Below are 15,750 nucleotides of genomic sequence, written 5' to 3'. Positions count from 1 at the left end.
TAAATGGGATTCTGCCACTTAACAGCTGTTTCAATCTCCCTAACATCCCTAATCTTTCGTTTTCCCCTTTGTAAAGTGGAGTTAATAAAACAAAGTGTTGATGTGAGAACTTTGGTCGGAACCTCTGGTGGAATATTTCACAGTTCTTATTATCGTAATCCTCAAATGTTACCTTCTTTGCTTCCTTTCATTTCCTTCCCTGGACACACTGAATGCAAACAATTGTTGATGATTCTGATGTCAGCTTTCTGAGGCTTAGGGCTTGGAACTTGACCTTGATTGTCATTGTGTAAATATGAGCTGGAAGGGAAAAACAGAATCACAAGAAGGAGATGTAGGTTTAATTTAAAAGTAATTGCCCTGCTCAGCTTAATTGCTACTCTTCAAAGCAGAGAACAATGACGATGCTTCCCTTGTTTTTAGAACAAAATTCAGCACTATTTAAATCTGGACGAATTTTTGGTTCTAAATGTGACCTTTTAATCAGGGCACTAGTGTCGGTCAGTTCTTCACATCATGCACTGGGACCACAACTGCACAATATGTTTATGTTCTGTACGTTCTTAAGAATGCAATGTACTAATTCTAATTTGCTAGTCTGCCAGAGTGCTCTGATGCTCATTAACTTTTAAAGTTTCAAGTGTATTTTTTTTTTTTTTAATTTTCATTTGTATCCACCCCTGAGTTGGAAATATTTGCTAGTTCTTCCTGGTTTCTCCACTCTGCATGGTGAGCTGCTTCCTTGGACAATTACACATTCTTCTCCTGCATGATCTCTACAGCCTTTTCTTGCTGACCATCCATCACTGTGTGATGAAATTTGTTGATTGGGTTTATTTTGCAAATGATGCAGTTTGCAGAGTCCCAGGTTCATAGTCATTTTCCATTGCTGTCTAGACGAGACTGAAGCTCTCAATCAATCAACACTTCTAGATTAATTTTTCCCTCTCTGTGAAATAAAAAAAAAAGTGAATTAAGAGTTCAACTAGCTTCCTGGCTTATATATTTATTAATCAATCAACCTTGTGCATAATATTAAATTAATGTTTATGGTACAATATCTGCATACCGATTTCTGTGTCTGCCAGCTCCAGTGATGTGCTGAAGCAAAGATTCTGTCTGCTGTGAGCAATTTTATAATGAGCTGCAGCCCTGGAAACATTGAAACCCATTTAAAAAGTGACCTGAATAATTTCTCAGAGAAAAATGGGTGAAAGATCATGAATAAGAAGTAAATATATATTTAAATAGCATCAAGATGGCATTATTCTATTATTCTTTACTGTGCAACTCTTGGTTTTAGTCATAGAAAACTGCATCTGGGTAATTTGGGAAGGGCTTGGGGGACTCCGTGACTTACAGATGCTCTGCCTTTAAATATATTAATATGTAGAACCCAAATCCCCACGTCCACATCACATTTCTTATTGTTGCATGTATTAAATGCTCTTAATGTCCAGGAAATGATGCTAAATATTCTTTTATGGTTAGCATGTTGATTTCTGCATGGAGTATAGAGCAAAGGTTAGTTACCTAAAGCGTGATCCTCAGACCGGAAGCGTTATCACTCAGGTTCTAACACTACTTGTTAGAATGGCTGACTCTCAGATTTCGGATCTTCTGAATCAGAATTTGCATTTGAACAAAATCCTAGGCAGTTTGTTTGTACATTAGAAGGTGGGAATTGCTAGAGTAAAACAATGTCTGGGAGGTGGGGCTGTGGGGACCGTGGAGTGTGAAGGACAGAGGCGGTGAAAGACATGATTGAATGGAACTGTGCTTCTCGTCTGCTCGTTGGCAAGTCCTGGAGGGTTTGGGTTTGTGCTTTCTTTATGTTTGTGTTGAGCAGGATGCATGTGTTAAATGGTTGAGTAGTGTGAGGGTGTGGTTTATAATTATGCACTCATGGAGCAAATCTGTATGGCCTGCATTCCATCTTCTGACGTAATGTCTTCCAAACTTTAGCATGACCTTGAATGAGAAGCAGGGTGGACAGTGGAAAACCTAAGGGTTTTGTGGCTACCCAGAACTAGGTTTTAATCCCGACTCTGATATTGTTAATCGTGTCTATGGTTTCTTTCTGTGTAAAGTAGGCAGAATAGCAATGCGGTCACTGATAGATTACATGAGCTGATGCCTAGGAAGTTGGAAGCTTAGTGGCCAGAGCCAAGTAGATATCTGACACTCATGTCCCTGCTTTTCTTCTCTGCAGATCATTCATTGATTCACTGTTCTTGTTCACTTGCTCAGTTGTGTCTGGCTCTTTCTGAACCCATGGGCTGCAGCAGGCCGGGTTTCTGTGTCTTTCACCACCTCCCAGAGTTTGCTCAGACTCGTGTCCACTGAGTCTCTGATGCCATCTAAAAATACAAATCTATCTGTCTGTTCATCTACCCATCCAACCATCCATCTGTCTACTGTCTGTTTATGTATACTTGTTCCTTTCTTTATACTTGTCTTTTCCTTCTCTCTTCTGATGCCAGGCATCAAGGTCCTATCGTTCTACCTGGCATGCCACCTCCACCGTCTCCACTTCCTTTCCCATCATGGCAAGTGAAGACATGGAGGCAAGTCAGGTCCTTGGGAAGAGGTGTTCCAAACAGCTGAACTTGAACATTATTGATGGCTATTGTATCAACATTGTGTGTCAGTTACATCCTGCTTCCTGGACTACTGCTTTCCTTTTCCTTAGATGATGATGGGCATTTCCCAGAGCCTGGAATTCCTTTCAATGTGTCCTTAGGGATCTGCTGGCCAACTGAGATGGGTTTCATTCTGGATTAAATATTGCCATGAACATTTTTCTTGGGCTTTCCTGCTTGCTCAGTGGTAAAGAATTAGCCTGCCAGTACAGGAGGTCAGTCTTCATTCCAATCCCAAAGAAAGGCAATGCCAAATAATGCTCAAACTACTGCACAATTGCACTCATCTCACACACCAGTAAAGTCATGCTCAAAATTCTCCAAGCCAGGCTTCAGCAATATGTGAACCGTGAACTCCCAGATGTTCAAGTAGGTTTTAGAAAAGGCAGAGGCACCAGAGATCAAATTGCCAACATCTGCTGGATCATGGAGAAAGCAAGAGAGTTCCAGAAAAACATCTATTTCTACTTCATTGACTATGCCAAAGCCTTTGACTGTGTCGATCACAATAAACTGTGAAAAATTCTGAAAGAGATGGGAATACCAGACCACCTGACCTGCCTCTTGAGAAACCTGTATGCAGGTCAGGAAGCAACAGTTAGAACTGGACATGGAACAACAGACTGGTTCCAAACAGGAAAAGGAGTACGTCAAGGTTGTATATTGTCACCTTGCTTATTTAACTTATATGCAGAGTACATCATGAGGAACGCTGGGCTGGAAGAAGCACAAGCTGGAATCAAGATTGCCGGGAGAAATATCAGTAACCTCAGATATGCAGATGACACCACCCTTATGGCAGAAAGTGAAGAGGAACTCAAAAGCCTCTTGATGAAAGTGAAAGAGGAGAGTGAAAAGGTTGGCTTGAAGCTCAACATTCAGAAAACAAAGATCATGGCATCTGGTCCCATCACTTCATGGAAAATAGATGGGGAAACAGTGGAAACAGTGTCAGACTTTATGTTTTTGGGCTCCAAGATCACTGCAGATGCTGATTGCAGCCATGAAATTAAAAGACGCTTACTCCTTGGAGGGAAAGTTATAACCAACCTAGATAGTATATTAAAAAGCAGAGACATTACTTTGCCAACAAAGGTCCATCTAGTCAAGGCTATGGTTTTTCCCATGGTCATGTATGGATGTGAGAGTTGGACTGTGAAGAAAGCTGATTGCCGAAGAACTGATGCTTTTGAACTGTGGTGCTGGAGAAGACTCTTGAGAGTCCCTTGGACTGCGAGGAGATCCAACCAGTCCATTCTAAAGGAGATCAAACCTGGGTGTTCATTGGAAGGACTGATGCTAAAGCTTAAACTCCAATACTTTGGCCTCCTCATGCGATGAGTTGACTCACTGGAAAAGACTCTGATGCTGGGAAGGATTGGGGGCGGGAGGAGAAGGGGATGACAGAGAATGAGATGGTTGGATGGCATCACCGACTCGATGGACATGAGTTTGAGTGAACTCCGGGAGTTGGTGATGGACAGGGAGGCCTGGCGTGCTGTGATTCATGGGGTCGCAAAGAGTCGGACACGACTGAGCGACTGAACTGAACTGAACAGGAGACTCAGGTTTGATCCCTGGGTTGGGAAGATTCTCTAGAGAAGGAAATGGCAACTCACTCTAGTATTCTTGCCTGGGAAATCCCATGGACAGAGGAGCCTGCCGGGCTACAGTCCATAGGGTCACAAAGAGTCAGACATGACTTGGGAATAAACCACAACAACAGCAGCAACAACAACACTCCTCTCCCAGTCTGTTCCCATTCCCTGGCTACTTCTGCTGTAGTATGTGAAGATCCCATAAATACATTTAAGGAAGAGGAGAGTCAGTTTAGACTTCTGTGGGCATTCAGGTGCTGCGTGCAACTTCCTGAGGATGTGGGTAGGAATGAGGTGGACCCACCCCTTGCCCTGTGTCCTCCCAGGAAGGCCTTTGAGCTCAGGTGTCTTCAGGTAATCTGTGGCAGGACCTTGACATTGAGAGAACGAGATTTTGATACTGAGGCTGATCTTTCAATGTGAATTGGAATTATTCCCCACTGAGCCGAACTTCTCATTTCTCTTGGACGTGACAAAAATCTGCTCCAGCATATGGTTTCACCTTGGATAGGGAAAAAAAAAAGTCATTTTAATTGCTAGTTAAGACTGCTGGGTTACTTTAATTTGCAGGCTCTTTATTAACTGTGATCTATTTCATTTAAAGGAGTCATAACGGAGGTTTGGTGTGAACCTCCCAATGATTAAATTTCACAGGCACTGTTAGGAGACTCGAGGTCACCCTTTTGGAGACTCTGAGCCACTTACGTGTAAGAACGGAGCAGACTCTGCACACATAGTAGGTTTTTAATCCCCGTTTGGAAACTTGACAAAGAGGATGTCTGTGTGCTGTCTGTCTATTTTCTTTCTTCTTGTTGTCTCCAATGGGGGCAGGACGTCATTTCTCCTCACTAAATCTCTCAAGTTGAAACATATACAGCAAGAGTGGCTTAAAAAATCCACTACAGGGGTTGAAAGTGAGTCCATCCAGCCAATTTCCTTATTCTAGTGACTTTGATGAAGGCCAGAAGAGCAGTAGCTACTGCAGATAGTACACCTATCACAAAATAGAGACTGAATGACAGTGTTTAGCCAGTGGGATGTAAGTTCTATCAGGCTAAGAGCGGATCTTGATGGAAAGACTATAGAATACTAGAATCCATGAGACCTGTGTTCTTGACACCATGCTGTGCGTCCCCGAATTGTGACCTGGAGCAAGTCATTTCTCTCTCTCGAGCTCAACAGTTTCACCTGCAAGACCCGAAGCTTGTGATGAAAATCTGGTTCCGGATCTGGAGTTCTCAGGCTCTGTCATCCCCTCTCACATCCCACTCAGACAACAGAGCCTGGATTCTGGCTTTGGTTTTGTCACCAACTTGTGGTTTCACTCAGGTCAGATGTTCTAGGTCTTCATCTCCACGTGTCACTCTAGTCTGTGAGGGATATTCCTGGGTTGTGGCCTTTAAGAGGGTAGTTGGACACGTCTTGAAGGCATTGATGGGAATCTTAGGGTGGTGTATCCGTGTGTTGCCTTGGTTCCCAGAGGAGACAGAGCACAAGTCTACCTCCCTGTGATGACTCAGAGATGTTAGATGAGCATGGACACCACGCTGACTCATTTTGATGCGTCTGTGCCCTTGGGGTTGGGGAGGTGCCTCCGCCCACCCCCTCAGCTGAGGACGTGGAATTGTCACAGCGTTCAGTGTCTCTGTCCCGTCTGCTTTGCTGTCAGTTTCACTTCTTAAGCTGTTGGTTACCAGGAGAATGCTGGTAATGAAACTTAAAATCAATAATCTTAAACTCTACAGTAGGTTCCCATTAGTTGTCTGTTTTACATCCAGAACATCTAACTTAAAAGCATATATATATATCTATAGGTAGATAGACAGCACAATATAACTAACATGTATATCGATAGCATATGTATGTCTAGCTCAGGGAACTCTACCCAGTGCTCTGTGCTGACCTGAATGGGGAGGAAATCCAAAAAAGAGGGGCTATATGTATATGTATGGCTGACCTGGGTTTCCCTGGTGGCTCAGACAGTAGAGAATCTGCCTGCAGTGCAGGAGACCCAGGTTCAATTCCTGGGTCAGGAAGGTCCCCTGGAGCAGGGAATGGCAACCCATGCCAGTGTTCTGGAGAATCCCATGGACAGAGGAGCCTGGAAGGCTATGGTCCATGGAATCACAGAGTCAGAAATGACAGTGACAGATTTTATTTTCTTGGGCTCCAAAATCACTGCAGACAGTGATTGCAGCCATGAGATTAAAAGATGCTTACTCTTTGGAAGGAGAGCTATGACAAATCTAGATACCATATCAAAAAGCAGATATGTTATTTTGCTGATAAAGGTCCATTTAGTCAAAGCTATGGTTTTTCCAGTAGTCATGTATGGATGTGAGAGTTGGACCATGAAGAAGGCTGAGCACTGAAGAATTGATGCTTTCTAACTGTGGTGCTGGAGAAGACTCTTGAGAGTTTCTTGGACAGCACGGAGATCAAACCCATCAAGCCTAAAGGAAATCAACCCTGAACATTCCACTGGAAGGACTGATGTTGTAGCTGAAGCTCCAAAACTTTGGTCATCTGATGGGAAGAGCTGACTCACTGGAAAAGATCCTGATTCTAGAGAAGATTGAGGGCAGGCGGAGAAGGGGACGACAGAGGATGAGATGGTTGGATAGTATCACTGACTCAGTGGACATGAGTTTGAGCAAGCTTCAGGAGATGGTGAAGGACAGGGAAGCCTGGCGTGCTGCAGTCCATGGGTCTACCAAGAGTCAGACACAACTTAGTGATTGAACAACAGCATGCATGCACTCATGCACGCACAGCTCATCAGATGTACCTCTTCTCCAAAGACCAGGGGCCTCATATGACTCCTAGATCTACCCACCTTTTAAAGGTTGGATGAAGGAATATCCTGTGACAGAGAGATGATGAGAGACCATCAAGGAATGATCTCTCACATGCATTTACCAAAATTGGAAAAAAATAAGATGGATGTCCCAGAGTAGGAGTAGAAAGAAGCAGAAGTAATGGATAAGGTTCATGCTGTGTTGAGTTAAGCACTAGACCAGGAACTGAAACACTGGGGTTCCAGTTTGACACTTTCCAGCCTTGACTCATTGGTTGCTTGTTACTGTTTAGTCACTAAGTGGTGTCCAACTCTTTGTGACCCTGTGAACTGTAGCCCACCAGGCTCTTCTGTCCATGGGATTTCCCAGCTAAGAATACTGGAGTGAGTTGCTATTTGCTTCTCCATCTTCCCGACCCAGGGATCGATCCTGCATTGGGTCTCCTGTATTAGCAGGTGAGTTCTTTACCACTGAGCCACAAGATACTAAATCTTGGGCCAGTCCCATCCACGTGGAAGCATAGGGTAAGAGCTGCCTTGAATTCGTGATATTCCAACCTAAACATCAGATACTCTTTTGAATCAAATCATGCATGAAACTCCAGCATACTTGCCAGATAGAAGAGAAGTCATGCTGGTATGGTAAAGAGAAGGACTGAAGACCTGTCGGCCCTCTAACTGGCCTTCCCCGCTCCCTCCTACAGCAGCTCTGGGGCAGGAAGCCAGAGCTTCTGGAAGTTCAGTCCCCTGCCTCACTCCTTGCATATCCCTGCCACTCTTGTCTAAGTGGAAGCTGGCTGGCATTTCGGGCCATCTGGTGGGTTGATTGTGGTCCACACCAGTGATTGAATCCAGCATTAGGTAAAGACGCCGTACAGACTGTGGAACACTTGACTTATGCAAATACGACCTTACACGGATTGTTCTACGAGGCCTCTAATCACATCTCAGAGATGGAGACTTTTGTCGTGCGGTGTGTGGCTGATTGCGGCGAAGCCAGGAAGCTGGGCCGGCAGTCGCCGCCACAAGGCGAGGCCTTTAGACTTTGTTTTCTTGTTGTCCTGTTTTGCCTGGGGGGTCTTGCTACGGCTGCCCAGGTTATTTCTGTGTCATTTGTGTTCTTACCTCTTTTATGTCGTGCTCAGTGTGACTGAATACAGTGGCACGGGGTATATTAGAAAGGAAAAAGAAGGGTTTAAAGAGGCTTAAAAGGGCCGAAGCCTTTATTCCATTGCGTGTGGATTTCCTTTGGCTGCTTCAACGCTGAAAATTATTTTGCACAAAAAGCACATGCATAAGAAAGCATATAAAATGTCCTGCACATGGTGTAATGCTTGAATCTCGTTCCTGGAGTTAGGCAGATGGGGGTTCGGAGTTTTGTCTTTTAGCTGTGTGACGTTTTGTCAAATGGCTTAATGTCTTCCAGCCTCAGTTTTTCATCTGTAATATGGGTGTGATGATACCAGCACCTTATAAGATTGTCCTGAAGATTAAATGAGATGATACATATAAAGTGCTTTGCTTTCTGCCTGGCACAAATTCCTGCTGCTGCTGCTGTTTAGTCATAAACCATGTCTGACTCTTTGAGACCCTGTGGACTGTAGCCCATGAGGCTCCAATGTCCATGGGATTCTCCAGGCAAGAATACTGGAGCAGGTTGCCATTTCCTTCTCTAGCAGATCTTTCTGACTCAAGTATTGAACTTGTATCTCCTGCTTGGCAGGTGGATTCTTTACCACTGAACCATCTGGGAAGCCCTTACAAAGTCCTACAATTTACTATTAAATTTCACTCTTCATCCACATTATTGGGTACATTTCCATTTCATAAGTAGCTCCTACTTTGGTGTGCAAAGATGGATTTTCTTTTTTGAGTGCCTAAAAAGCAGAATCTAAATGGAAAATTAGCAAAAAAAATGTAGATGAAGGATGAAATGTAAAAAGGTATGGGATATGTTCAAATGATAATTAAAATGAGGAATTGTTGTAAATTGATGTAAAAGGAAAGTGCAAGATTTTTTTTTTTTTTAAGTGCAAGATTTTTAATGCAATTCTGTGCTTAGCTGTGGGTGGTCAATAGATTTAAAATCTGTACCAATGTTCAAAATGTAAAAATTAGAGGTTGGGAAGGCTAGTGTCGTTTTAAAGCAGCAAAAGTTATCCCAAAATGTGATGAATAATTATAAGGAGACATTGGCATTGCACACAGCAAATTGTTAGTGTGAATAAAATTGGGCTGTTTCAGGGAGTGACAGTAAACTGAACGCTTTGAAGGTAGGGAACAACACCGTCAGTATTGAAGACCCCAAAGCTAGACATGAGTTCTCTGTCTTTTTGCTTTAAAGCTTAGTGTGTTATCTAGAGCTAACACAAGCCCTTGCTTATCATTGAGAGCATCCGCATGTACTTGAATGCCTTGGCAAGGCTGCTGATATGTGTGTATTGGAGCCAAATGTGCTTTTCAGGACAGCCCAGAGTTGAAGGAGTGTGAAAGGGGGTGTGTGGGTGAGGGTCTATGTGATTAAACACAGGACACACCTCAGAGATGCTGTTCTCATCTTTTGAGATCCTTGGCAAGAGAATAACCATTGGTCCTAATGGCTTAGTGTTGCCTGAGACTCTCTTTCCATTAAGTGAATTTATGTTTTTATTTTCCTGACTTTCAGATGCTTATGGGTACTCTCAAATGGGCCTTTTACATTCCTGTTTGGCTCATCTTTACTTGGAGTACACCTGGATACTTATGAAAGAGACCTTACTTAGGTTTGCTAAAATAAAAGTTTTATTTCTTTACTTTCAGCCACAGTAACCCAGGTTTGTCTAGAAGTTGGGCAGTCAAGATCTCAGAAGGCGTAAATTGGCACTGCCTAGGATAGTGCCTGGAGAATCCCAGGGACGAGGGAGCCTGGTGGGCTGCTGTCTATGGGGTCGCACAGAGTCAGATCCGATTGAAGTGACTTAGCAGCAACAGCAGCAGCAGGATAGTGAAGGACAGGAAAGCCTGGCATGCTGCAATCCACGGGGTCACAGAGAGTTGGGCATGACTTAGCGACTGAACAAGTCTGGTCTGCAATCTCAACTCCATGAGCTGCAGCCAGTTATACACCTGCCTGACTCTGATCTCCTGGGATTTCAGCCCCTGTGTGTTGCCCGCTGCCTAGAACACAGAAGGAACTCCGTATATACTCTTTGGATGAATGGAAAAAAACAAAACAAAATAGGATGGATGTCATATTTTTCCCCCCATAAAGTCAATTCATGGCTAAGTTGGAGAAGGGAATGGCAACCCACTCCAGTATTCTTGCCTGGGAAACCCCATGGACAGAAGAGCCTGGCGAGCTGCAATCCATGGAGCTGCAAAGAGTCAGACATGACTGAGCACATGTCTAAATTCTGAAGATAATACACATGGCCGTAATTATAACAGCATTAATTTGTAGAGAGTTGATTGCAAGGCAAGGATGATGCTAAGCTTTATATTCATGTAATCCCCACAACCCTAGCAGGTAGGTATTCTGGTCTTCATTTTAAGACGAATAATAGTGTTTTAAAGTCTGGAGAATATCCAGAAAGATAACATTATTGTTGCAGTCGAGCCTGAGTGATGGAGAGATTACAGTGATTTGTTCAGTGTTGTTCAGCTTCCTCCTTGCCCCGGGGTCTGTTGGATGGAGAACGGACCACCATGGTCACTACCTGGCCAAGGTTTTGTCTCAGAACATTTGTCCACTGTCTTCCCACTCTGGGTGACCTGAATTATTTTAGACATTTCTATATTTTAAATCACAAACCCCTAGTTTTTTTTTTTTTTTGCAAAGTGAATTTAGTTTACTGAGATACACTCTCGTATCTTAGCATATTTCCTTCTTCAAGATTAACCATTTCTAGCTGATTTATTGTTGAACTTGAGTGAGTCAACTGTTTTCCTGGAGTAAGAATTTTGCCTCTTGTTCTTTAAGCAACGCCCTTGGGTGCGCTGCTGGACATAAAAGCATTCAAAATGCCTTCCAGTGTCCTGCAATGATATTTAGAGGTGGGAAGGCAAGACTATTCTAGAATAGTTTCAGTGGGAATGTCGCTTGCTGTCTCTCTTCTCTCTATATTGTTTCTTTGGGAGCACCAATGCCATTAGTAATAAAGAAAAAAATCGATCGGCTTGTAAACAGTCATGGTCAGAATAACTCTCAGGAACAATATCTCAAGAAATGCCTGTGCTCGTCAAAACACAGGCTCTGCCAATGGGATGGTTAGTTAGTTTACTCCTGAAGTATTTGAATCTACCTTACATTCTCCAGCAGTATATAGATAGATCGTCTTCTCCCTGCTAATTTTAAATCAGAAATTGTTATTTGGAGTTAATTTTAAAAAATCAGCTCAAGCTTATTTGCTGTCATTAATTTCATGCAGATTTTTAGAGCTTTATGAAAATTGTCCTGAACTACAGGCCTGTGAAGGCAATTCACGAACAGATGTTCAGGGTAAGCACGGAGACATTATGAGGTTTCTAGAAAATGTGTTTCAAACAGTTGGCTCAGGCATAGGCACACCTTTTAATTACACTGAACTTAGGGTAGGTCAACATTTCAAGGTTTATCTGAATCCTTGAGTGCTGTCATCATGTGAAGGGCAGTCACTGACCTTGAAAGAAGAGTTAATCATGAAAAGCAATTCAGCAATTGGCCTTGTCACTAAATAACCGAGGAGAGGGAGAAGACAGAGGGGGAGGGATGCACAGAGGGACAGACAGAGAGACCAGCGTTTAAAAGTGCGAAATTAACTACCCTGCATCAGTTATCTCGGTGCATCCCATTTCTTTCTAAGGTGGGACGGTGTGCACTGAACCATCTATATTCTTTCCAGCTCTCTCTGGGCTGCATTTATTAATAGGAACTCTGCGGCCGTATCTTTGTTGTGTGATGTAAACTGGCTTAAATGGGGGTGAAACTTGCCAGCACTGTGCCTGAAACATAGCAGACAGCAAACGGGTGTTGGATTGGCCCAACGCTAATGTCTCTGAGGCTATGCTCCAGAAGCTGGTTGCATCACCTCCCAGGAACCCGACTGTATGTGAAAACTCATGATTTTCCCTGATCTTCTTCTAAATCCTTAAAAACCAATTTCTTCCTCAGTTTCTCTAGGATGAGGAAATCATCCCTACATAGAAAGAGAATTGTCTCATGTTATTTTTTTAAGATGCAAATGATTTTTCTTTCCATTTTCCTCCCAGCGTTGTGTTCCTTGTTGTTAAAACTGTGGATTAGGCAAATAGCCCTTAGATAACATATACCCTATGGTCTTTGGAAACTCCCAGAATGTGCTGAAAGAGCAGGCAGTGTGGGCAGCACAGGTGTGGTCTCTGTCCCCACGTCCTGTCTCGTCTCTGCTGCTCTGTCCACTAAAAAGTGACTGCGCGACGCTCCATCCCGACCTTACCTTTCTAACACAGCATCTGTGTAGAGAGCTTTGTAAGAATTCCTGCCAAGTAAGCCAGCGAATGTCAAGTGGTGTATGAATATGTAATAGCAGTCATTATCAGTCGATGTCCCGTCTTTGGAAAGAGTCTTTTCATTTACTGTGGAGAGAATGAGGGGCAATTTGAAATGGCCTGAGGTAAGTGGCATTTCATACCTTGCCAATCAAATTAACCTTGAACCTTTCTCTGCTCCTTAGAATTCTCGCTTTTTCTTCTCGCTCCATCACTGAAAATGACGATGATGTGTCTGAAACCACTCTTTGCACTACAGTATTGCACTCGATCCTCATCTCCCTCCCTGGAGAGGAGCCAGATGAACAGTTCTGGGGTGTCAATCAAACTGATTGAGACTTTGGAGTGGGGGAACCTGTCACCAAGACCCCGTCATCAAATCCAGAAGACGCCGCGGTACGTCCGCTTCACCGACTTCGCCGCAGTAATTGCTTCTCTGGTTCTCCCCTTCCCACCAGTGTTTGGTCTGTGAACGTAGCCTGATTTGAGCGAGGAGGTGTGATCCCAGATCAGAGCTACCAAACTTGAACATGAAGTTCTACAGGATCTGTTCCGTCCCCAGACTGACGTGGAATTTGACTCTTTGATGGAGAGCAGGTGTCTGTGGAGCCGCTGCCTGATTTCTCTCTGAGCAGACAGCAGCCGTTGTGCACGCACACAGTAGCACGTGCTTCAGTCCCTGCCTCCTGTCAATGTCATTTTGTTCACTTGCTCAGTCGTGTCCGACTCTGCGACCCCGTGGACTGCAGCGCACCGGGCTTCCCTGACAGTCGCCATCTCCCCAGCTTCCTCAAAGTCATGTCCATTGAGCTGGTGATGCCATCCAAGCATCTCATCCTCTGTCGTCCCCTTCTCCTCCTGCCTTCAGTCTTTCCAGCATCAGGGTCTTTTCTAATGAACTGGCTCTTCGCATCACGTGGCCAAAGTACTGGAGCTTCAGCTTCAGCTTCAGTCCTTCCTATGAATATTCCGGGTTGATTTCCTTTAGGATTGACTGGTTGGATCTCTCAAGAGTCTTCTCCAGCACCGCAGTTTGAAAGCATCAGTTCTTTGTCTCTCAGCCTTCTTTATGGTCCAACTCTCACATCTGCACCTGACTAATGGAAAAACCATAGCTTTGACTCTAAAGACCTGAGCATCTAATACCTTTTAAATAACAATATAAGTACACTCACACAGACGTACTAGGAACACACATACCTTCCTTTCTTAATTTGAACCCACCAGATATAACAGGCATATCAAAGCTCTACCCTCTTATAGTTGGGGAGTTTGGGATGGACATGTACACTCTGATCTATTTGGAATGGATAACCAACAAGGACCTACTGTACAGCACAGGGAACTCTGCTCCGTGTTATGTGGCAGCCTGGATGGGAGGGGAGTTTGGGGGAGAACAGATCCACGTATATATATGGCTGAGTCCCTTTGCTCTTCACCTGAAACTATCACAACATTGTTTGTTAATAGGCTATTCCCCAGTGTGAAAGAAAAAGTTAAAAATAAATAAATGAAAAAAGAAACAAATTCTTAAAATAATAGCTAGATCTATACGCAGAGCTGGCCCTAGATAAAACTGCAGCGTATAAGAAAAAAATAAATGTGAGTGTCTTCAACCCACGCCGCCCCCCCAGCCCCCCCAAAATCCCCACAAACAAGCAAGCAGAAACTGCACTGTTTTTAGAGAGGACGAGTCTTAGCCCCCAGTAGTCGTCCTGCCGACCTGGATGGCTGCTTAATCCCAGTCTTCCTCTGCACTTGCCACTCCTGTTCCTCCACCTGTGCTGTTCTCACCTGGACGGCCCGCCGCTCCACCACCGTATCTCTGCCGTTATCCAGTCTCAGCAGATAACCAGTTTCAGCAGGATCTGCTCTCCGGTGCCCATTCTTCCGTCTTACTATCCGTCCTCCTCCGCTCCATGGAAATGACTCCTTCCTTCTTTCGAACCTTAATAGCACTTTGTTCTGTTTCATGGTGTGTGTTGCATCCTATTCTGTGCCGCACTTCTATGGCAGAGCTACATTTTAAGATCTGTGCAGGCAAGAACCGTCTTTGGTTATTCGGGTGTTTCCCCCGTGGTGGGAGAAGGATTTAAGAAGGCTTTCAGGAGTTTACAGGAAAAGAGTAGAAATTAGAAACAGATGAGAAAAACGAGGTCAAGGGATCTTCTCTGTGACTTGACAGTGCCTAGCATAGAGTCCTTCAAGCAGAGGGGTGGGGGTGTTGTGAGTGCCCCCAGATGAAGGTGCTGTCTAAGCCTCCGTGACCGAGCGCAATGAAGCCACAGGCCGGCAGCCAGCATGTTCTCAAGCAGACCAGGGTTTGGGCGGTGTGTGCTGCCACTGTTCATCTCTATTCCATCCAAGTGACAGCTATTTCTGAGCAAATCAATGTAATAAGCATGAAATAATGTAATTTTACCTCCAGGATCTGCCTCCAACCAGGTGGAATGAAGTGGGGATCAGTAAGATCAAGTAAGCGAGTGAGTCTTCACCTTGGTGTCAAGGATGAGTGACGCATTGGTTGGCAAATAAGAGCTGAGTCTTGTTTGGGGATGATTTGGGCAAATACTTAAAGGCAACATCACAATGCTGAGTGTGTGTGTGTGTGTGTTGTGTGTTTCAGTTGGATTGAAAAGTTCAGACTGAAGGTTGGTTTCTTCCTGGTTACTCTCACTGAGACGGAGGAATATCTGAATGAAGAAGGTAGATGAGATAATTTTAAGAGTATCCGTGTATTTATGATGTCATTTTCCTTTCCCTCTAAATGCTAATCCAGTCCAGTCCATCCTAAAGGAAATCAGTCCTGAATATTCATTGGAAGGACTGATGCTGAAGCTGAAACTCTAATACTTTGGCCACCTGATGTGAAGAACTGACTCACTGGAAAAGACCCTGATGCTGGGAAAGATTGAAGGCGGGAGGAGAAGGCGACGTCAGAGGATGAGATGACTGGATGGCATCACTGACTCGATGGACATGAATTTGAGCAAGCTCTGGGAGCTGGTGATAGACAGGGAAGCCTGGCGTGCTATAGTCCATGGGGTCACAAAGAGTCAGGCACAACTGAGCGACTGAACTGTAATACTAATCCACTAAAATTTAGGGTCACCTAATTTCGAAACTAGTACATTATAGTAGTGCTATTTATTAAAACTATTTATCTATTTGAAATGTGTCGGGTCTTAGTTGCAGCACTCAGGATCTTCATTGTGTCATGCTGTGTGGA

The 15,750-nt window shown here is 44.0% G+C and overlaps 1 long non-coding RNA gene across 1 annotated transcript in view; it reads left to right on the top strand.

Moving 5' to 3' along the window:
- The window catches only part of LOC129556494 (uncharacterized), a 41,835-nt gene extending 27,859 nt beyond the window's left edge, over nt 1-13,976 (top strand). The window contains exon 4 of the long non-coding RNA XR_008686018.2: nt 12,707-13,976. This is a non-coding gene — a long non-coding RNA (uncharacterized LOC129556494). The remainder of the gene's footprint in view (nt 1-12,706) is intronic.
- Nucleotides 13,977-15,750: the final 1,774 nt, after the last annotated feature.

Source organism: Moschus berezovskii, chromosome 13 (genome assembly GCF_049115385.1).
Source record: "Moschus berezovskii isolate FMDL1 chromosome 13, NW_MosBer_1.0, whole genome shotgun sequence".
Lineage (NCBI taxonomy): Eukaryota > Metazoa > Chordata > Mammalia > Artiodactyla > Moschidae > Moschus > Moschus berezovskii.
This window is presented reverse-complemented; position numbering and strand designations above follow the sequence as displayed.